The 20,363-nt window shown below is 50.6% G+C and overlaps 12 non-coding genes across 12 annotated transcripts; 1 reads left to right on the top strand and 11 right to left on the bottom strand.

Annotated features, from left to right (window-relative positions):
* The first annotated feature begins 211 nt into the window (after positions 1-211).
* Trnag-ccc lies at positions 212-283 on the top strand. The gene has a single exon. It is a non-coding gene; the product is annotated as a tRNA-Gly (tRNA).
* A 1,026-nt stretch (positions 284-1,309) lies between these two features.
* Trnae-uuc lies at positions 1,310-1,381 on the bottom strand. Its single transcript has one exon. It is a non-coding gene; the product is annotated as a tRNA-Glu (tRNA).
* Positions 1,382-3,114: 1,733 nt separating this feature from the next.
* Positions 3,115-3,186, bottom strand: Trnae-uuc. The gene has a single exon. It is a non-coding gene; the product is annotated as a tRNA-Glu (tRNA).
* A 1,719-nt stretch (positions 3,187-4,905) lies between these two features.
* Positions 4,906-4,977, bottom strand: Trnae-uuc. Its single transcript has one exon. It is a non-coding gene; the product is annotated as a tRNA-Glu (tRNA).
* Positions 4,978-6,707: 1,730 nt separating this feature from the next.
* Positions 6,708-6,779, bottom strand: Trnae-uuc. The gene has a single exon. It is a non-coding gene; the product is annotated as a tRNA-Glu (tRNA).
* Positions 6,780-8,511: 1,732 nt separating this feature from the next.
* On the bottom strand, positions 8,512-8,583 carry Trnae-uuc. Its single transcript has one exon. It is a non-coding gene; the product is annotated as a tRNA-Glu (tRNA).
* A 1,732-nt stretch (positions 8,584-10,315) lies between these two features.
* Positions 10,316-10,387, bottom strand: Trnae-uuc. The gene has a single exon. It is a non-coding gene; the product is annotated as a tRNA-Glu (tRNA).
* A 1,731-nt stretch (positions 10,388-12,118) lies between these two features.
* On the bottom strand, positions 12,119-12,190 carry Trnae-uuc. Its single transcript has one exon. It is a non-coding gene; the product is annotated as a tRNA-Glu (tRNA).
* Positions 12,191-13,921: 1,731 nt separating this feature from the next.
* Trnae-uuc lies at positions 13,922-13,993 on the bottom strand. The gene has a single exon. It is a non-coding gene; the product is annotated as a tRNA-Glu (tRNA).
* A 1,732-nt stretch (positions 13,994-15,725) lies between these two features.
* Positions 15,726-15,797, bottom strand: Trnae-uuc. Its single transcript has one exon. It is a non-coding gene; the product is annotated as a tRNA-Glu (tRNA).
* A 1,731-nt stretch (positions 15,798-17,528) lies between these two features.
* Trnae-uuc lies at positions 17,529-17,600 on the bottom strand. The gene has a single exon. It is a non-coding gene; the product is annotated as a tRNA-Glu (tRNA).
* A 1,730-nt stretch (positions 17,601-19,330) lies between these two features.
* On the bottom strand, positions 19,331-19,402 carry Trnae-uuc. The gene has a single exon. It is a non-coding gene; the product is annotated as a tRNA-Glu (tRNA).
* Between the last annotated feature and the right edge of the window lie 961 nt (positions 19,403-20,363).

Raw genomic sequence — 20,363 nt, 5'->3', positions numbered from 1 at the left:
GTGCATCGCGCTGGAATCAGCGTGGCAAAGCGTTCGGATGTGCTGGTGGGCAGGGCGCCTGCAGCAGATTCGCTTCGGCCGCTGGTGGCAGCAGCTGCGGCAACATATCACGACAGGGGAAGTCTGGGGCGTAGTGCGGTGGTGGTGTAACGATCAGCATGGCTACTTCCCAAGCAGTTGATCCGCGTTCGATTCCAGTCTGGAGCGCAATGCGGTGGTGGTGTAACGATCAGCATGGCTGCTTCCCAAGCAGTTGATCCGGGTTCGATTCCCGGCCACCGCAGGAGCTTTGTGATTATTGCGTAGCGCAATAGTGTGAGTTCATCGCCATGCGATCCTCGGAATTGCCAAGTGTCGCGGCGCAAATTGAATCTGCTCGTCTCTCGCATCGTACCAGCTAAGTCGGCGGGACCTTCAGTTGACTTCACTCCAGTGTGTGGACTTGGCCCGACTTTCCTCGACTGCCGCTCGCTGCCGCTCGGCGGTGGGGCCGATATGACAAGAGAAGTACGACAATCGGCTGCGAGAAATAAGGTAATCAAGAGTACTTTTCCTTTTCAATACGAAAAGCTAAACTTTCATTTACAAATTTCGGAAATCTCACTGCTTCGCCACAGTGTTATCTACACATTTGAGAAATTATCTGTTGATTCGTACGGTTCTGTTATTGCCAAAGTCGTTCTTGCACTTTCCTTGCGCTCTTTTTGCAAACAGCCTAGTTAAATTTTGGATCATATGTTCGTTAACGTAATTTAAATTGCTTAGGGAGGCATCATAGCACGTCAACACTGTAGCACAAGAGGAGGAGGGTGGGGGTTGAAATGAAAGGGTCCAATAGCACGCACAGTTCCCGGACGATCACCCATCCACTCACTAACCACGCAAACGTCTGCTTAACTTCATTAATCGAAAGGGAGCTGGCCGTTGGCAACCCCTTAGCGAAACGTTCAGACTTCTAGCTGGATGTGCACATCATTCAGAATCTGCCTGGCAGAGTCTCGCAGGAGACAGCATTTCCTATTAGGGGAGAAAATGGAATGGCCCGTGGAGGGATGGAACCCATGACCTACGCGTTACTAGCACGACGCTATAGCCCACTGAGCTAACGGGCAATGCAACACTGTCGCATCAGCAGTCCAAAACCGCAAAACCGTCTCCTCTCCCTTCAAAACGGCCCCGCCATTAACGTGAGGATGTATCTCTTTTTCTTGACTTTCTCTCACCTTATACCTGGAACCCAGAGCAGCAGCTCCACAAAGACGAAAAACGGCCGTGAGAAGTTTTCTCATCTCAGCCCCGAAAATTCACGTTCAGGTACCGGGAATCGAACCCGGGCCTCCTGGGTGAAAGCCAGGTATCCTAGCCACTAAACCATACCGGACATACCTCAACGATCCACTACGTGTGTATGCGTCCAGAAATACTTCTCCTCCACGCAACTTTAGGGCCGAATCTGGCGCCAACGCTGAACTCTGTCCGCCACCACGATCCCGCTTACTCACTCCCAAAGCGCGCAAGTCATACTAGGCAAACATCGCTTTCAGTCTCGAGTGCAACTAGCAAAACTGTAATTAGTAATAACTGGAAACAAACACACGTTGACGCAAAGTAGCCTAGGTGGTAATAAACGGCAAATACGGCCTTACCTCGCAAAAGCTATGCTGTGCCTTTCACCGTCGTGGAGAGAAAATGAGATGGCTGAGTTGAGGATAGAACGTACGCCCTTAAGATAATGACACGCGCAGCACACTGCGCCACCGAGGCATACAGGAATACTCGCCACCGCAGCCTCACTAAGAAGTTCTAATTTCAGAATTGTTTTCCCACCATGCCGTGCATGAAATGGTCGATTTCTCGGCGGAAGTCAATGCTGCGTCTAGTTACAGTGCATCGCCCTGGAAGCAACGTGGCACCGCGTTCCGATGTGCTGGAGGGCAGAGGGCCTGCAGCAGGGTCGCTTGAGCCTCTGGTGGCAGCAGGGGCGGCAACGCACCGCGACACAGGAAGAATGCAGCGCAATGCGGTGGTGGTGTAACGGTCAGCATGGTTGCTTCCCAAGCAGTTAATCCGATTTCGATTCCTGGCGACCGCACGAGGATTTGTCATTTTTGCGTAGCGCAAAAGTATGTGTTCAAGACCATTCGATCCTCGAAATTGCCACGTGTCGCGGCACAGGTAGTATCTCCTCGTCTCCTGCCTCGTTCCAGCTAAGTGGATTGATTTCCCTTCATCGTGTGTCGACTTGGCCCGACTTTGCTCGATTGCCGCTCGCTGCCGCTAGGCGGTGGGGCCGATATGACAGGAGAAGTACGACAATCGGCTGCGAGAAATAAGGTAATCAAGAGTACTTTTCCTTTTCAATACGAAAAGCTAAACTTTCATTTACAAATTTCGGAAATCTCACTGCTTCGCCACAGTGTTATCTACACATTTGAGAAATTATCTGTTGATTCGTACGGTTCTGTTATTGCCAAAGTCGTTCTTGCACTTTCCTTGCGCTCTTTTTGCAAACAGCCTAGTTAAATTTTGGATCATATGTTCGTTAACGTAATTTAAATTGCTTAGGGAGGCATCATAGCACGTCAACACTGTAGCACAAGAGGAGGAGGGGGGGGGGGGGGTTGAAATGAAAGGGTCCAATAGCACGCACAGTTCCCGGACGATCACCCATCCACTCACTAACCACGCAAACGTCTGCTTAACTTCATTAATCGAAAGTGAGCTGGCCGTTGGTAACCCCTTAGCGAAACGTTCAGACTTCTAGCTGGATGTGCACATCATTTAGAATCTGCCTGGCAGAGTCTCGCAGGAGACAGCATTTCCTATTAGGGGAGAAAATGGAATGGCCCGTGGAGGGATGGAACCCATGACCTACGCGTTACTAGCACGACGCTATAGCCCACTGAGCTAACGGGCAATGCAACACTGTCGCATCAGCAGTCCAAAACCGCAAAACCGTCTCCTCTCCCTTCAAAACGGCCCCGCCATTAACGTGAGGATGTATCTCTTTTTCTTGACTTTCTCTCACCTTATACCTGGAACCCAGAGCAGCAGCTCCACGAAGACGAAAAACGGCCGTGAGAAGTTTTCTCATCTCAGCCCCGAAAATTCACGTTCAGGTACCGGGAATCGAACCCGGGCCTCCTGGGTGAAAGCCAGGTATCCTAGCCACTAAACCATACCTCAACGATCCACTACGTGTGTATGCGTCCAGAAATACTTCTCCTCCACGCAACTTTAGGGCCGAATCTGGCGCCAACGCTGAACTCTGTCCGCCACCACGATCCCGCTTACTCACTCCCAAAGCGCGCAAGTCATACTAGGCAAACATCGCTTTCAGTCTCGAGTGCAACTAGCAAAACTGTAATTAGTAATAACTGGAAATAAACACACGTTGACGCAAAGCAGCCTAGGTGGTAATAAACGGCAAATACGGCCTTACCTCGCAAAAGCTATGCTGTGCCTTTCACCGTCGTGGAGAGAAAATGAGATGGCTGAGTTGAGGATAGAACGTACGCCCTTAAGATAATGACACGCGCAGCCCACTGCGCCACCGAGGCATACAGGAATACTCGCCACGCAGCCTCACTAAGAAGTTCTAATTTCAGAATTGTTTTCCCACCATGCCGTGCACGAAATGGTGGATTTCTCGGCGGAAGTCAATGCTGCGTCTAGTTACAGTGCATCGCCCTGGAAGCAACGTGGCACCTCGTTCCGATGTGCTGGAGGGCAGAGGGCCTGCAGCAGGGTCGCTTGAGCCTCTGGTGGCAGCAGTGGCGGCAACGCACCGCGACACAGGAAGAATGCAGCGCAATGCGGTGGTGGTGTAACGGTCAGCATGGTTTCTTCCCAAGCAGTTAATCCGGGTTCGATTCCTGGCGACCGCAGGAGGATTTGTCATTCTTGCGTAGCGCAATAGTATGTGTTCAAGACCATTCGATCCTCGAAATTGCCACATGTCGCGGCACAGGTAGTATCTCCTCGTCTCCTGCCTCGTTCCAGCTAAGTGGATTGATTTCACTTCATCGTGTGTCGACTTGGCCCGACTTTGCTCGATTGCCGCTCGCTGCCGCTCGGCGGTGGGGCCGATATGACAGGAGAAGTACGACAATCGGCTGCGAGAAATAAGGTAATCAAGAGTACTTTTCCTTTTCAATACGAAAAGCTAAACTTTCATTTACAAATTTCGGAAATCTCACTGCTTCGCCACAGTGTTATCTACACATTTGAGAAATTATCTGTTGATTCGTACGGTTCTGTTATTGCCAAAGTCGTTCTTGCACTTTCCTTGCGCTTTTTTTGCAAGCAGCCTAGTTAAATTTTGGATCATATGTTCGTTAACGTAATTTAAATTGCTTAGAGAGGCATCATAGCACGTCAATACTGTAGCACAAGAGGAGGAGGGGGGGGGGTTGAAATGAAAGGGTCCAATAGCACGCACAGTTCCCGGACGATCACCCATCCACTCACTAACCACGCAAACGTCTGCTTAACTTCATTAATCGAAAGTGAGCTGGCCGTTGGCAACCCCTTAGCGAAACGTTCAGACTTCTAGCTGGATGTGCACATCATTTAGAATCTGCCTGGCAGAGTCTCGCAGGAGACAGCATTTCCTATTAGGGGAGAAAATGGAATGGCCCGTGGAGGGATGGAACCCATGACCTACGCGTTACTAGCACGACGCTATAGCCCACTGAGCTAACGGGCAATGCAACACTGTCGCATCAGCAGTCCAAAACCGCAAAACCGTCTCCTCTCCCTTCAAAACGGCCCCGCCATTAACGTGAGGATGTATCTCTTTTTCTTGACTTTCTCTCACCTTATACCTGGAACCCAGAGCAGCAGCTCCACGAAGACGAAAAACGGCCGTGAGAAGTTTTCTCATCTCAGCCCCGAAAATTCACGTTCAGGTACCGGGAATCGAACCCGGGCCTCCTGGGTGAAAGCCAGGTATCCTAGCCACTAAACCATACCGGACATACCTCAACGATCCACTACGTGTGTATGCGTCCAGAAATACTTCTCCTCCACGCAACTTTAGGGCCGAATCTGGCGCCAACGCTGAACTCTGTCCGCCACCACGATCCCGCTTACTCACTCCCAAAGCGCGCAAGTCATACTAGGCAAACATCGCTTTCAGTCTCGAGTGCAACTAGCAAAACTGTAATTAGTAATAACTGGAAACAAACACACGTTGACGCAAAGTAGCCTAGGTGGTAATAAACGGCAAATACGGCCTTACCTCGCAAAAGCTATGCTGTGCCTTTCACCGTCGTGGAGAGAAAATGAGATGGCTGAGTTGAGGATAGAACGTACGCCCTTAAGATAATGACACGCGCAGCCCACTGCGCCACCGAGGCATACAGGAATACTCGCCACCGCAGCCTCACTAAGAAGTTCTAATTTCAGAATTGTTTTCCCACCATGCCGTGCATGAAATGGTCGATTTCTCGGCGGAAGTCAATGCTGCGTCTAGTTACAGTGCATCGCCCTGGAAGCAACGTGGCACCGCGTTCCGATGTGCTGGAGGGCAGAGGGCCTGCAGCAGGGTCGCTTGAGCCTCTGGTGGCAGCAGGGGCGGCAACGCACCGCGACACAGGAAGAATGCAGCGCAATGCGGTGGTGGTGTAACGGTCAGCATGGTTGCTTCCCAAGCAGTTAATCCGATTTCGATTCCTGGCGACCGCACGAGGATTTGTCATTTTTGCGTAGCGCAAAAGTATGTGTTCAAGACCATTCGATCCTCGAAATTGCCACGTGTCGCGGCACAGGTAGTATCTCCTCGTCTCCTGCCTCGTTCCAGCTAAGTGGATTGATTTCACTTCATCGTGTGTCGACTTGGCCCGACTTTGCTCGATTGCCGCTCGCTGCCGCTAGGCGGTGGGGCCGATATGACAGGAGACGTACGACAATCGGCTGCGAGAAATAAGGTAATCAAGAGTACTTTTCCTTTTCAATACGAAAAGCTAAACTTTCATTTACAAATTTCGGAAATCTCACTGCTTCGCCACAGTGTTATCTACACATTTGAGAAATTATCTGTTGATTCGTACGGTTCTGTTATTGCCAAAGTCGTTCTTGCACTTTCCTTGCGCTCTTTTTGCAAACAGCCTAGTTAAATTTTGGATCATATGTTCGTTAACGTAATTTAAATTGCTTAGGGAGGCATCATAGCACGTCAACACTGTAGCACAAGAGGAGGAGGGGGGGGGGGTTGAAATGAAAGGGTCCAATAGCACGCACAGTTCCCGGACGATCACCCATCCACTCACTAACCACGCAAACGTCTGCTTAACTTCATTAATCGAAAGTGAGCTGGCCGTTGGTAACCCCTTAGCGAAACGTTCAGACTTCTAGCTGGATGTGCACATCATTTAGAATCTGCCTGGCAGAGTCTCGCAGGAGACAGCATTTCCTATTAGGGGAGAAAATGGAATGGCCCGTGGAGGGATGGAACCCATGACCTACGGGTTACTAGCACGACGCTATAGCCCACTGAGCTAACGGGCAATGCAACACTGTCGCATCAGCAGTCCAAAACCGCAAAACCGTCTCCTCTCCCTTCAAAACGGCCCCGCCATTAACGTGAGGATGTATCTCTTTTTCTTGACTTTCTCTCACCTTATACCTGGAACCCAGAGCAGCAGCTCCACGAAGACGAAAAACGGCCGTGAGAAGTTTTCTCATCTCAGCCCCGAAAATTCACGTTCAGGTACCGGGAATCGAACCCGGGCCTCCTGGGTGAAAGCCAGGTATCCTAGCCACTAAACCATACCGGACATACCTCAACGATCCACTACGTGTGTATGCGTCCAGAAATACTTCTCCTCCACGCAACTTTAGGGCCGAATCTGGCGCCAACGCTGAACTCTGTCCGCCACCACGATCCCGCTTACTCACTCCCAAAGCGCGCAAGTCATACTAGGCAAACATCGCTTTCAGTCTCGAGTGCAACTAGCAAAACTGTAATTAGTAATAACTGGAAATAAACACACGTTGACGCAAAGTAGCCTAGGTGGTAATAAACGGCAAATACGGCCTTACCTCGCATAAGCTATGCTGTGCCTTTCACCGTCGTGGAGAGAAAATGAGATGGCTGAGTTGAGGATAGAACGTACGCCCTTAAGATAATGACACGCGCAGCCCACTGCGCCACCGAGGCATACAGGAATACTCGCCACCGCAGCCTCACTAAGAAGTTCTAATTTCAGAATTGTTTTCCCACCATGCCGTGCATGAAATGGTCGATTTCTCGGCGGAAGTCAATGCTGCGTCTAGTTACAGTGCATCGCCCTGGAAGCAACGTGGCACCGCGTTCCGATGTGCTGGAGGGCAGAGGGCCTGCAGCAGGGTCGCTTGAGCCTCTGGTGGCAGCAGGGGCGGCAACGCACCGCGACACAGGAAGAATGCAGCGCAATGCGGTGGTGGTGTAACGGTCAGCATGGTTGCTTCCCAAGCAGTTAATCCGATTTCGATTCCTGGCGACCGCACGAGGATTTGTCATTTTTGCGTAGCGCAAAAGTATGTGTTCAAGACCATTCGATCCTCGAAATTGCCACGTGTCGCGGCACAGGTAGTATCTCCTCGTCTCCTGCCTCGTTCCAGCTAAGTGGATTGATTTCACTTCATCGTGTGTCGACTTGGCCCGACTTTGCTCGATTGCCGCTCGCTGCCGCTAGGCGGTGGGGCCGATATGACAGGAGAAGTACGACAATCGGCTGCGAGAAATAAGGTAATCAAGAGTACTTTTCCTTTTCAATACGAAAAGCTAAACTTTCATTTACAAATTTCGGAAATCTCACTGCTTCGCCACAGTGTTATCTACACATTTGAGAAATTATCTGTTGATTCGTACGGTTCTGTTATTGCCAAAGTCGTTCTTGCACTTTCCTTGCGCTCTTTTTGCAAACAGCCTAGTTAAATTTTGGATCATATGTTCGTTAACGTAATTTAAATTGCTTAGGGAGGCATCATAGCACGTCAACACTGTAGCACAAGAGGAGGAGGGGGGGGGGGGGTTGAAATGAAAGGGACCAATAGCACGCACAGTTCCCGGACGATCACCCATCCACTCACTAACCACGCAAACGTCTACTTAACTTCATTAATCGAAAGTGAGCTGGCCGTTGGTAACCCCTTAGCGAAACGTTCAGACTTCTAGCTGGATGTGCACATCATTTAGAATCTGCCTGGCAGAGTCTCGCAGGAGACAGCATTTCCTATTAGGGGAGAAAATGGAATGGCCCGTGGAGGGATGGAACCCATGACCTACGCGTTACTAGCACGACGCTATAGCCCACTGAGCTAACGGGCAATGCAACACTGTCGCATCAGCAGTCCAAAACCGCAAAACCGTCTCCTCTCCCTTCAAAACGGCCCCGCCATTAACGTGAGGATGTATCTCTTTTTCTTGACTTTCTCTCACCTTATACCTGGAACCCAGAGCAGCAGCTCCACGAAGACGAAAAACGGCCGTGAGAAGTTTTCTCATCTCAGCCCCGAAAATTCACGTTCAGGTACCGGGAATCGAACCCGGGCCTCCTGGGTGAAAGCCAGGTATCCTAGCCACTAAACCATACCGGACATACCTCAACGATCCACTACGTGTGTATGCGTCCAGAAATACTTCTCCTCCACGCAACTTTAGGGCCGAATCTGGCGCCAACGCTGAACTCTGTCCGCCACCACGATCCCGCTTACTCACTCCCAAAGCGCGCAAGTCATACTAGGCAAACATCGCTTTCAGTCTCGAGTGCAACTAGCAAAACTGTAATTAGTAATAACTGGAAATAAACACACGTTGACGCAAAGTAGCCTAGGTGGTAATAAACGGCAAATACGGCCTTACCTCGCAAAAGCTATGCTGTGCCTTTCACCGTCGTGGAGAGAAAATGAGATGGCTGAGTTGAGGATAGAACGTACGCCCTTAAGATAATGACACGCGCAGCCCACTGCGCCACCGAGGCATACAGGAATACTCGCCACCGCAGCCTCACTAAGAAGTTCTAATTTCAGAATTGTTTTCCCACCATGCCGTGCATGAAATGGTCGATTTCTCGGCGGTAGTCAATGCCGCGTCTAGTTACAGTGCATCGCCCTGGAAGCAACGTGGCACCGCGTTCCGATGTGCTGGAGGGCAGAGGGCCTGCAGCAGGGTCGCTTGAGCCTCTGGTGGCAGCAGGGGCGGCAACGCACCGCGACACAGGAAGAATGCAGCGCAATGCGGTGGTGGTGTAACGGTCAGCATGGTTGCTTCCCAAGCAGTTAATCCGATTTCGATTCCTGGCGACCGCACGAGGATTTGTCATTTTTGCGTAGCGCAAAAGTATGTGTTCAAGACCATTCGATCCTCGAAATTGCCACGTGTCGCGGCACAGGTAGTATCTCCTCGTCTCCTGCCTCGTTCCAGCTAAGTGGATTGATTTCACTTCATCGTGTGTCGACTTGGCCCGACTTTGCTCGATTGCCGCTCGCTGCCGCTAGGCGGTGGGGCCGATATGACAGGAGAAGTACGACAATCGGCTGCGAGAAATAAGGTAATCAAGAGTACTTTTCCTTTTCAATACGAAAAGCTAAACTTTCATTTACAAATTTCGGAAATCTCACTGCTTCGCCACAGTGTTATCTACACATTTGAGAAATTATCTGTTGATTCGTACGGTTCTGTTATTGCCAAAGTCGTTCTTGCACTTTCCTTGCGCTCTTTTTGCAAACAGCCTAGTTAAATTTTGGATCATATGTTCGTTAACGTAATTTAAATTGCTTAGGGAGGCATCATAGCACGTCAACACTGTAGCACAAGAGGAGGAGGGGGGGGGGGGGTTGAAATGAAAGGGTCCAATAGCACGCACAGTTCCCGGACGATCACCCATCCACTCACTAACCACGCAAACGTCTGCTTAACTTCATTAATCGAAAGTGAGCTGGCCGTTGGTAACCCCTTAGCGAAACGTTCAGACTTCTAGCTGGATGTGCACATCATTTAGAATCTGCCTGGCAGAGTCTCGCAGGAGACAGCATTTCCTATTAGGGGAGAAAATGGAATGGCCCGTGGAGGGATGGAACCCATGACCTACGGGTTACTAGCACGACGCTATAGCCCACTGAGCTAACGGGCAATGCAACACTGTCGCATCAGCAGTCCAAAACCGCAAAACCGTCTCCTCTCCCTTCAAAACGGCCCCGCCATTAACGTGAGGATGTATCTCTTTTTCTTGACTTTCTCTCACCTTATACCTGGAACCCAGAGCAGCAGCTCCACGAAGACGAAAAACGGCCGTGAGAAGTTTTCTCATCTCAGCCCCGAAAATTCACGTTCAGGTACCGGGAATCGAACCCGGGCCTCCTGGGTGAAAGCCAGGTATCCTAGCCACTAAACCATACCGGACATACCTCAACGATCCACTACGTGTGTATGCGTCCAGAAATACTTCTCCTCCACGCAACTTTAGGGCCGAATCTGGCGCCAACGCTGAACTCTGTCCGCCACCACGATCCCGCTTACTCACTCCCAAAGCGCGCAAGTCATACTAGGCAAACATCGCTTTCAGTCTCGAGTGCAACTAGCAAAACTGTAATTAGTAATAACTGGAAATAAACACACGTTGACGCAAAGTAGCCTAGGTGGTAATAAACGGCAAATACGGCCTTACCTCGCAAAAGCTATGCTGTGCCTTTCACCGTCGTGGAGAGAAAATGAGATGGCTGAGTTGAGGATAGAACGTACGCCCTTAAGATAATGACACGCGCAGCCCACTGCGCCACCGAGGCATACAGGAATACTCGCCACCGCAGCCTCACTAAGAAGTTCTAATTTCAGAATTGTTTTCCCACCATGCCGTGCATGAAATGGTCGATTTCTCGGCGGAAGTCAATGCTGCGTCTAGTTACAGTGCATCGCCCTGGAAGCAACGTGGCACCGCGTTCCGATGTGCTGGAGGGCAGAGGGCCTGCAGCAGGGTCGCTTGAGCCTCTGGTGGCAGCAGGGGCGGCAACGCACCGCGACACAGGAAGAATGCAGCGCAATGCGGTGGTGGTGTAACGGTCAGCATGGTTGCTTCCCAAGCAGTTAATCCGGGTTCGATTCCTGGCGACCGCAGGAGGATTTGTCATTTTTGCGTAGCGCAATAGTATGTGTTCAAGACCATTCGATCCTCGAAATTGCCACGTGTCGCGGCACAGGTAGTATCTCCTCGTCTCCTGCCTCGTTCCAGCTAAGTGGATTGATTTCACTTCATCGTGTGTCGACTTGGCCCGACTTTGCTCGATTGCCGCTCGCTGCCGCTCGGCGGTGGGGCCGATATGACAGGAGAAGTACGACAATCGGCTGCGAGAAATAAGGTAATCAAGAGTACTTTTCCTTTTCAATACGAAAAGCTAAACTTTCATTTACAAATTTCGGAAATCTCACTGCTTCGCCACAGTGTTATCTACACATTTGAGAAATTATCTGTTGATTCGTACGGTTCTGTTATTGCCAAAGTCGTTCTTGCACTTTCCTTGCGCTCTTTTTGCAAACAGCCTAGTTAAATTTTGGATCATATGTTCGTTAACGTAATTTAAATTGCTTAGGGAGGCATCATAGCACGTCAACACTGTAGCACAAGAGGAGGAGGGGGGGGGGGGTTGAAATGAAAGGGTCCAATAGCACGCACAGTTCCCGGACGATCACCCATCCACTCACTAACCACGCAAACGTCTGCTTAACTTCATTAATCGAAAGTGAGCTGGCCGTTGGCAACCCCTTAGCGAAACGTTCAGACTTCTAGCTGGATGTGCACATCATTTAGAATCTGCCTGGCAGAGTCTCGCAGGAGACAGCATTTCCTATTAGGGGAGAAAATGGAATGGCCCGTGGAGGGATGGAACCCATGACCTACGCGTTACTAGCACGACGCTATAGCCCACTGAGCTAACGGGCAATGCAACACTGTCGCATCAGCAGTCCAAAACCACAAAACCGTCTCCTCTCCCTTCAAAACGGCCCCGCCATTAACGTGAGGATGTATCTCTTTTTCTTGACTTTCTCTCACCTTATACCTGGAACCCAGAGCAGCAGCTCCACGAAGACGAAAAACGGCCGTGAGAAGTTTTCTCATCTCAGCCCCGAAAATTCACGTTCAGGTACCAGGAATCGAACCCGGGCCTCCTGGGTGAAAGCCAGGTATCCTAGCCACTAAACCATACCGGACATACCTCAACGATCCACTACGTGTGTATGCGTCCAGAAATACTTCTCCTCCACGCAACTTTAGGGCCGAATCTGGCGCCAACGCTGAACTCTGTCCGCCACCACGATCCCGCTTACTCACTCCCAAAGCGCGCAAGTCATACTAGGCAAACATCGCTTTCAGTCTCGAGTGCAACTAGCAAAACTGTAATTAGTAATAACTGGAAACAAACACACGTTGACGCAAAGTAGCCTAGGTGGTAATAAACGGCAAATACGGCCTTACCTCGCAAAAGCTATGCTGTGCCTTTCACCGTCGTGGAGAGAAAATGAGATGGCTGAGTTGAGGATAGAACGTACGCCCTTAAGATAATGACACGCGCAGCCCACTGCGCCACCGAGGCATACAGGAATACTCGCCACCGCAGCCTCACTAAGAAGTTCTAATTTCAGAATTGTTTTCCCACCATGCCGTGCATGAAATGGTCGATTTCTCGGCGGAAGTCAATGCTGCGTCTAGTTACAGTGCATCGCCCTGGAAGCAACGTGGCACCGCGTTCCGATGTGCTGGAGGGCAGAGGGCCTGCAGCAGGGTCGCTTGAGCCTCTGGTGGCAGCAGGGGCGGCAACGCACCGCGACACAGGAAGAATGCAGCGCAATGCGGTGGTGGTGTAACGGTCAGCATGGTTGCTTCCCAAGCAGTTAATCCGGGTTCGATTCCTGGCGACCGCAGGAGGATTTGTCATTTTTGCGTAGCGCAATAGTATGTGTTCAAGACCATTCGATCCTCGAAATTGCCACGTGTCGCGGCACAGGTAGTATCTCCTCGTCTCCTGCCTCGTTCCAGCTAAGTGGATTGATTTCACTTCATCGTGTGTCGACTTGGCCCGACTTTGCTCGATTGCCGCTCGCTGCCGCTCGGCGGTGGGGCCGATATGACAGGAGAAGTACGACAATCGGCTGCGAGAAATAAGGTAATCAAGAGTACTTTTCCTTTTCAATACGAAAAGCTAAACTTTCATTTACAAATTTCGGAAATCTCACTGCTTCGCCACAGTGTTATCTACACATTTGAGAAATTATCTGTTGATTCGTACGGTTCTGTTATTGCCAAAGTCGTTCTTGCACTTTCCTTGCGCTCTTTTTGCAAACAGCCTAGTTAAATTTTGGATCATATGTTCGTTAACGTAATTTAAATTGCTTAGGGAGGCATCATAGCACGTCAACACTGTAGCACAAGAGGAGGAGGGGGGGGGGGGTTGAAATGAAAGGGTCCAATAGCACGCACAGTTCCCGGACGATCACCCATCCACTCACTAACCACGCAAACGTCTGCTTAACTTCATTAATCGAAAGTGAGCTGGCCGTTGGCAACCCCTTAGCGAAACGTTCAGACTTCTAGCTGGATGTGCACATCATTTAGAATCTGCCTGGCAGAGTCTCGCAGGAGACAGCATTTCCTATTAGGGGAGAAAATGGAATGGCCCGTGGAGGGATGGAACCCATGACCTACGCGTTACTAGCACGACGCTATAGCCCACTGAGCTAACGGGCAATGCAACACTGTCGCATCAGCAGTCCAAAACCGCAAAACCATCTCCTCTCCCTTCAAAACGGCCCCGCCATTAACGTGAGGATGTATCTCTTTTTCTTGACTTTCTCTCACCTTATACCTGGAACCCAGAGCAGCAGCTCCACGAAGACGAAAAACGGCCGTGAGAAGTTTTCTCATCTCAGCCCCGAAAATTCACGTTCAGGTACCGGGAATCGAACCCGGGCCTCCTGGGTGAAAGCCAGGTATCCTAGCCACTAAACCATACCGGACATACCTCAACGATCCACTACGTGTGTATGCGTCCAGAAATACTTCTCCTCCACGCAACTTTAGGGCCGAATGTGGCGCCAACGCTGAACTCTGTCCGCCACCACGATCCCGCTTACTCACTCCCAAAGCGCGCAAGTCATACTAGGCAAACATCGCTTTCAGTCTCGAGTGCAACTAGCAAAACTGTAATTAGTAATAACTGGAAACAAACACACGTTGACGCAAAGTAGCCTAGGTGGTAATAAACGGCAAATACGGCCTTACCTCGCAAAAGCTATGCTGTGCCTTTCACCGTCGTGGAGAGAAAATGAGATGGCTGAGTTGAGGATAGAACGTACGCCCTTAAGATAATGACACGCGCAGCCCACTGCGCCACCGAGGCATACAGGAATACTCGCCACCGCAGCCTCACTAAGAAGTTCTAATTTCAGAATTGTTTTCCCACCATGCCGTGCATGAAATGGTCGATTTCTCGGCGGAAGTCAATGCTGCGTCTAGTTACAGTGCATCGCCCTGGAAGCAACGTGGCACCGCGTTCCGATGTGCTGGAGGGCAGAGGGCCTGCAGCAGGGTCGCTTGAGCCTCTGGTGGCAGCAGGGGCGGCAACGCACCGCGACACAGGAAGAATGCAGCGCAATGCGGTGGTGGTGTAACGGTCAGCATGGTTTCTTCCCAAGCAGTTAATCCGGGTTCGATTCCTGGCGACCGCAGGAGGATTTGTCATTTTTGCGTAGCGCAATAGTATGTGTTCAAGACCATTCGATCCTCGAAATTGCCACGTGTCGCGGCACAGGTAGTATCTCCTCGTCTCCTGCCTCGTTCCAGCTAAGTGGATTGATTTCACTTCATCGTGTGTCGACTTGGCCCGACTTTGCTCGATTGCCGCTCGCTGCCGCTCGGCGGTGGGGCCGATATGACAGGAGAAGTACGACAATCGGCTGCGAGAAATAAGGTAATCAAGAGTACTTTTCCTTTTCAATACGAAAAGCTAAACTTTCATTTACAAATTTCGGAAATCTCACTGCTTCGCCACAGTGTTATCTACACATTTGAGAAATTATCTGTTGATTCGTACGGTTCTGTTATTGCCAAAGTCGTTCTTGCACTTTCCTTGCGCTCTTTTTGCTAACAGCCTAGTTAAATTTTGGATCATATGTTCGTTAACGTAATTTAAATTGCTTAGGGAGGCATCATAGCACGTCAACACTGTAGCACAAGAGGAGGAGGGGGGGGGGGGGTTGAAATGAAAGGGACCAATAGCACGCACAGTTCCCGGACGATCACCCATCCACTCACTAACCACGCAAACGTCTACTTAACTTCATTAATCGAAAGTGAGCTGGCCGTTGGTAACCCCTTAGCGAAACGTTCAGACTTCTAGCTGGATGTGCACATCATTTAGAATCTGCCTGGCAGAGTCTCGCAGGAGACAGCATTTCCTATTAGGGGAGAAAATGGAATGGCCCGTGGAGGGATGGAACCCATGACCTACGCGTTACTAGCACGACGCTATAGCCCACTGAGCTAACGGGCAATGCAACACTGTCGCATCAGCAGTCCAAAACCGCAAAACCGTCTCCTCTCCCTTCAAAACGGCCCCGCCATTAACGTGAGGATGTATCTCTTTTTCTTGACTTTCTCTCACCTTATACCTGGAACCCAGAGCAGCAGCTCCACGAAGACGAAAAACGGCCGTGAGAAGTTTTCTCATCTCAGCCCCGAAAATTCACGTTCAGGTACCGGGAATCGAACCCGGGCCTCCTGGGTGAAAGCCAGGTATCCTAGCCACTAAACCATACCGGACATATCTCAACGATCCACTACGTGTGTATGCGTCCAGAAATACTTCTCCTCCACGCAACTTTAGGGCCGAATCTGGCGCCAACGCTGAACTCTGTCCGCCACCACGATCCCGCTTACTCACTCCCAAAGCGCGCAAGTCATACTAGGCAAACATCGCTTTCAGTCTCGAGTGCAACTAGCAAAACTGTAATTAGTAATAACTGGAAACAAACACACGTTGACGCAAAGTAGCCTAGGTGGTAATAAACGGCAAATACGGCCTTACCTCGCAAAAGCTATGCCGTGCCTTTCACCGTCGTGGAGAGAAAATGAGATGGCTGAGTTGAGGATAGAACGTACGCCCTTAAGATAATGACACGCGCAGCCCACTGCGCCACCGAGGCATACAGGAATACTCGCCACCGCAGCCTCACTAAGAAGTTCTAATTTCAGAATTGTTTTCCCACCATGCCGTGCATGAAATGGTCGATTTCTCGGCGGAAGTCAATGCTGCGTCTAGTTACAGTGCATCGCCCTGGAAGCAACGTGGCACCGCGTTCCGATGTGCTGGAGGGCAGAGGGCCTGCAGCAGGGTCGCTTGAGCCTCTGGTGGCAGCAGGGGCGGCAACGCACCGCGACACAGGAAGAATGCAGCGCAATGCGGTGGTGGTGTAACGGTCAGCATGGTTGCTTCCCAAGCAGTTAATCCGGGTTCGATTCCTGGCGACCGCAGGAGGATTTGTCATTTTTGCGTAGCGCAATAGTATGTGTTCAAGACCATTCGATCCTCGAAATTGCCACGTGTCGCGGCACAGGTAGTATCTCCTCGTCTCCTGCCTCGTTCCAGCTAAGTGGATTGATTTCACTTCATCGTGTGTCGACTTGGCCCGACTTTGCTCGATTGCCGCTCGCTGCCGCTCGGCGGTGGGGCCGATATGACAGGAGAAGTACGACAATCGGCTGCGAGAAATAAGGTAATCAAGAGTACTTTTCCTTTTCAATACGAAAAGCTAAACTTTCATTTACAAATTTCGGAAATCTCACTGCTTCGCCACAGTGTTATCTACACATTTGAGAAATTATCTGTTGATTCGTACGGTTCTGTTATTGCCAAAGTCGTTCTTGCACTTTCCTTGCGCTCTTTTTGCAAACAGCCTAGTTAAATTTTGGATCATATGTTCGTTAACGTAATTTAAATTGCTTAGGGAGGCATCATAGCACGTCAACACTGTAGCACAAGAGGAGGAGGGGGGGGGGGGTTGAAATGAAAGGGTCCAATAGCACGCACAGTTCCCGGACGATCACCCATCCACTCACTAACCACGCAAACGTCTGCTTAACTTCATTAATCGAAAGTGAGCTGGCCGTTGGCAACCCCTTAGCGAAACGTTCAGACTTCTAGCTGGATGTGCACATCATTTAGAATCTGCCTGGCAGAGTCTCGCAGGAGACAGCATTTCCTATTAGGGGAGAAAATGGAATGGCCCGTGGAGGGATGGAACCCATGACCTACGCGTTACTAGCACGACGCTATAGCCCACTGAGCTAACGGGCAATGCAACACTGTCGCATCAGCAGTCCAAAACCACAAAACCGTCTCCTCTCCCTTCAAAACGGCCCCGCCATTAACGTGAGGATGTATCTCTTTTTCTTGACTTTCTCTCACCTTATACCTGGAACCCAGAGCAGCAGCTCCACGAAGACGAAAAACGGCCGTGAGAAGTTTTCTCATCTCAGCCCCGAAAATTCACGTTCAGGTACCAGGAATCGAACCCGGGCCTCCTGGGTGAAAGCCAGGTATCCTAGCCACTAAACCATACCGGACATACCTCAACGATCCACTACGTGTGTATGCGTCCAGAAATACTTCTCCTCCACGCAACTTTAGGGCCGAATCTGGCGCCAACGCTGAACTCTGTCCGCCACCACGATCCCGCTTACTCACTCCCAAAGCGCGCAAGTCATACTAGGCAAACATCGCTTTCAGTCTCGAGTGCAACTAGCAAAACTGTAATTAGTAATAACTGGAAACAAACACACGTTGACGCAAAGTAGCCTAGGTGGTAATAAACGGCAAATACGGCCTTACCTCGCAAAAGCTATGCTGTGCCTTTCACCGTCGTGGAGAGAAAATGAGATGGCTGAGTTGAGGATAGAACGTACGCCCTTAAGATAATGACACGCGCAGCCCACTGCGCCACCGAGGCATACAGGAATACTCGCCACCGCAGCCTCACTAAGAAGTTCTAATTTCAGAATTGTTTTCCCACCATGCCGTGCATGAAATGGTCGATTTCTCGGCGGAAGTCAATGCTGCGTCTAGTTACAGTGCATCGCCCTGGAAGCAACGTGGCACCGCGTTCCGATGTGCTGGAGGGCAGAGGGCCTGCAGCAGGGTCGCTTGAGCCTCTGGTGGCAGCAGGGGCGGCAACGCACCGCGACACAGGAAGAATGCAGCGCAATGCGGTGGTGGTGTAACGGTCAGCATGGTTGCTTCCCAAGCAGTTAATCCGGGTTCGATTCCTGGCGACCGCAGGAGGATTTGTCATTTTTGCGTAGCGCAATAGTATGTGTTCAAGACCATTCGATCCTCGAAATTGCCACGTGTCGCGGCACAGGTAGTATCTCCTCGTCTCCTGCCTCGTTCCAGCTAAGTGGATTGATTTCACTTCATCGTGTGTCGACTTGGCCCGACTTTGCTCGATTGCCGCTCGCTGCCGCTCGGCGGTGGGGCCGATATGACAGGAGAAGTACGACAATCGGCTGCGAGAAATAAGGTAATCAAGAGTACTTTTCCTTTTCAATACGAAAAGCTAAACTTTCATTTACAAATTTCGGAAATCTCACTGCTTCGCCACAGTGTTATCTACACATTTGAGAAATTATCTGTTGATTCGTACGGTTCTGTTATTGCCAAAGTCGTTCTTGCACTTTCCTTGCGCTCTTTTTGCAAACAGCCTAGTTAAATTTTGGATCATATGTTCGTTAACGTAATTTAAATTGCTTAGGGAGGCATCATAGCACGTCAACACTGTAGCACAAGAGGAGGAGGGGGGGGGGGTTGAAATGAAAGGGTCCAATAGCACGCACAGTTCCCGGACGATCACCCATCCACTCACTAACCACGCAAACGTCTGCTTAACTTCATTAATCGAAAGTGAGCTGGCCGTTGGCAACCCCTTAGCGAAACGTTCAGACTTCTAGCTGGATGTGCACATCATTTAGAATCTGCCTGGCAGAGTCTCGCAGGAGACAGCATTTCCTATTAGGGGAGAAAATGGAATGGCCCGTGGAGGGATGGAACCCATGACCTACGCGTTACTAGCACGACGCTATAGCCCACTGAGCTAACGGGCAATGCAACACTGTCGCATCAGCAGTCCAAAACCACAAAACCGTCTCCTCTCCCTTCAAAACGGCCCCGCCATTAACGTGAGGATGTATCTCTTTTTCTTGACTTTCTCTCACCTTATACCTGGAACCCAGAGCAGCAGCTCCACGAAGACGAAAAACGGCCGTGAGAAGTTTTCTCATCTCAGCCCCGAAAATTCACGTTCAGGTACCAGGAATCGAACCCGGGCCTCCTGGGTGAAAGCCAGGTATCCTAGCCACTAAACCATACCGGACATACCTCAACGATCCACTACGTGTGTATGCGTCCAGAAATACTTCTCCTCCACGCAACTTTAGGGCCGAATCTGGCGCCAACGCTGAACTCTGTCCGCCACCACGATCCCGCTTACTCACTCCCAAAGCGCGCAAGTCATACTAGGCAAACATCGCTTTCAGTCTCGAGTGCAACTAGCAAAACTGTAATTAGTAATAACTGGAAACAAACACACGTTGACGCAAAGTAGCCTAGGTGGTAATAAACGGCAAATACGGCCTTACCTCGCAAAAGCTATGCTGTGCCTTTCACCGTCGTGGAGAGAAAATGAGATGGCTGAGTTGAGGATAGAACGTACGCCCTTAAGATAATGACACGCGCAGCCCACTGCGCCACCGAGGCATACAGGAATACTCGCCACCGCAGCCTCACTAAGAAGTTCTAATTTCAGAATTGTTTTCCCACCATGCCGTGCATGAAATGGTCGATTTCTCGGCGGAAGTCAATGCTGCGTCTAGTTACAGTGCATCGCCCTGGAAGCAACGTGGCACCGCGTTCCGATGTGCTGGAGGGCAGAGGGCCTGCAGCAGGGTCGCTTGAGCCTCTGGTGGCAGCAGGGGCGGCAACGCACCGCGACACAGGAAGAATGCAGCGCAATGCGGTGGTGGTGTAACGGTCAGCATGGTTGCTTCCCAAGCAGTTAATCCGGGTTCGATTCCTGGCGACCGCAGGAGGATTTGTCATTTTTGCGTAGCGCAATAGTATGTGTTCAAGACCATTCGATCCTCGAAATTGCCACGTGTCGCGGCACAGGTAGTATCTCCTCGTCTCCTGCCTCGTTCCAGCTAAGTGGATTGATTTCACTTCATCGTGTGTCGACTTGGCCCGACTTTGCTCGATTGCCGCTCGCTGCCGCTCGGCGGTGGGGCCGATATGACAGGAGAAGTACGACAATCGGCTGCGAGAAATAAGGTAATCAA

The sequence above is a fragment of the Schistocerca piceifrons genome, chromosome 8 (assembly GCF_021461385.2).
Source record: "Schistocerca piceifrons isolate TAMUIC-IGC-003096 chromosome 8, iqSchPice1.1, whole genome shotgun sequence".
NCBI lineage: Eukaryota > Metazoa > Arthropoda > Insecta > Orthoptera > Acrididae > Schistocerca > Schistocerca piceifrons.
The sequence above is the reverse complement of the archived record's forward strand: the minus strand, read 5'-3'. Positions and strand labels throughout refer to the sequence as shown.